The sequence below is a fragment of the Sorex fumeus genome, unplaced genomic scaffold (genome assembly GCF_029834395.1).
Source record: "Sorex fumeus unplaced genomic scaffold, SorFum_2.1 ptg000003l, whole genome shotgun sequence".
In the NCBI taxonomy this organism is placed as follows: Eukaryota; Metazoa; Chordata; class Mammalia; order Eulipotyphla; family Soricidae; genus Sorex; species Sorex fumeus.
The window spans coordinates 59,433,900-59,436,074 of NW_026606060.1; the positions used below are offsets into that span (position 1 = coordinate 59,433,900).

General features: G+C 42.8%; 1 pseudogene; it reads left to right on the forward strand.

Annotated features, from left to right (window-relative positions):
• Positions 1-822: 822 nt before the first annotated feature.
• On the forward strand, positions 823-1,693 carry LOC130027227 (deubiquitinase OTUD6B-like; annotated as a pseudogene).
• The last annotated feature ends 482 nt before the right edge of the window (positions 1,694-2,175 follow it).

Here is a 2,175-nt window from a genome sequence, read left to right on the forward strand (position 1 = left end):
GCCTCTGGATGAATCATTGCACCAAATCTGAAATGGGAGGCAGAGCCCTGTCCTACCAGCTAAGTTCCCACAGTATCCTCACCCAATCTGTGTCCTATAAATGGGCAGACACTACAGATTCTTCAGCACAGGGCCAAGCGACATATCTACTCAACAAATTACACACTGTCCATGGTTATTCTTTAAGTCATTTGATGAAGATGGGCAGAGGAGAAAGAGAGAAAGCCCTACCTGATTTCTCACCTACTGTCAGGGTCTAACTCAAAGATCCCTGCCTCCAGTACAGCAAGAACATCAATGGGGAAAACACATAGAAGTCCATCATGCTCACAGAGAAAAAACAATATTACCCGGATATAAACACCAGTAAATTCTCAATGTCTTAATGTAAACCTGAAAGATGACGTTGTTCAAAGAGTTCATTGAAATAATAGCACACATAGTAAGCAAAGCTCAACACAATCTAAGAGCAAGAGTCAAAATGTCTAAAAATACCACAGTCAAAAATGATGAAATGAAGAACATGTGAACACACACACACACACATATATATAGGCTTTTTTGGGTCACACCTGGCGGTGCACAGGGATTTTTCTGGCTCTGCGCTCAGGAATTACCCCTGGTGGTGCTCAGTGGACCATATGGGGTGCTGGGAATTGAACCCGGGTCGGCTGCGTGCAAGGCAACTGCCCTACCTGCTGTGCTATTGCTCCAGCCCCACACCACGTATTTTTTAAAAGTCAATACAATCTCGGTGGAAGGTTCCTGCTGGCAGGACTGCAAGTTGCTTCCAGAGCATGCACAGCCAGCTGCATGGGCAAGATGGAGGTGATCTTGGGCGCTAATTTGGATGAGGAGGAGCAGCTGGTGAGGAGGCAGCGGAAAGAGAAGAAGGAGTTGCAAGCCAGAAGTCAGGGCATGAAGAATGCCCTTCCCAAGAATGACAAAAAGAAGAGGAAGAAGCTCACTGAAGATGTTGCAAAGTTGGAAACAGAGATGGAGCAGAAGCATAAAGAGGAGTTGGAGCAATTGAAGATGGCATCTAAGAAGAAGGAGAGTAAGGTAGATTCTGTTGCTGTTGACGTTTCAAACTTGATTCTTGAGAATCACGCTCCTCGGATATCTAAAGCAAAGTAGTGGGAGGGGGAACCTGCATTGCAGAAGGAACAGATTAGAGAGAAAAGCAGAAGCTGAAACTGAAAACTTAACTGGAGCCAGACACGTTGAAAGCAAGAAGCTTGCAGAAAGATTAGCATCCAGACAATTGGAAATAAAACAGATTCAGTCTCACAGTCACTGTATGTATGGAGACATTGAAGATCAACTGAAAGAACAGTGCCCGCTGACCATGGCTGCCTTGCGAATCAGACCGCAGAGTAAATGCACAAGATTTTCTGCCATTTTTAACAAATCCCAACACGGGATACATGTATACCCCAGAGGGGTTTGGAAAGTACTATGAGGATATGAAACTACAGCTGAATGGGGAGGTCAGCTTGAGCTAAGAGGGCTGTCTCATATTTTACAAACACCAATAGAGATAATGCAGACTGATTCTCCTCCTATTGTGGCTGGTGAAGTATATAGCAAAAATCCATTGATGCTTGTATATATGAGGCATGCATATGGTCTAGAAGAACATTACAATTCTCTTACACAGTCGGTGAGCACAGCTGCTGAGAATTGCAGCTAGTTTAGAAAATGTTGCACAATTATGGTTTAGGACAGTGTGCTGATCGGAGTCTTCACACCAAGTCTAGATTATTGGAAAATGAGCAGGGCAAAGCCTGGCAAGCTACCCGTGAAGTATTCAATGTGCCAAACACAGTAACAAGTCGCACCATGGAGACGTTACTGGGCCCGCTAGAGCAAATTGATGAACAACCGGAGGACAGTGCAGTGTAGTTACTAAAAAGTGGAACTACATTAAATCAATTTTATGGCAACCCTTGCTAACAGGTTTTTTAAAAAAATGTCAGAAAAACTCTAAAGTGTCCCTTAGTGATATTTAAAAATATCTTTCCAGGCCTTTGTGGAGAATGTCATTCATAAACCAAGATGGTACCTTAATCAATGAGTTTCTTTTTTTAATTAGTATAAGTTTCTGATCATTTTGTTCTGTCTTGAAATAAAGGTGAAATGACTTTTTCTTCTCATTACTTTCCATGACCAATA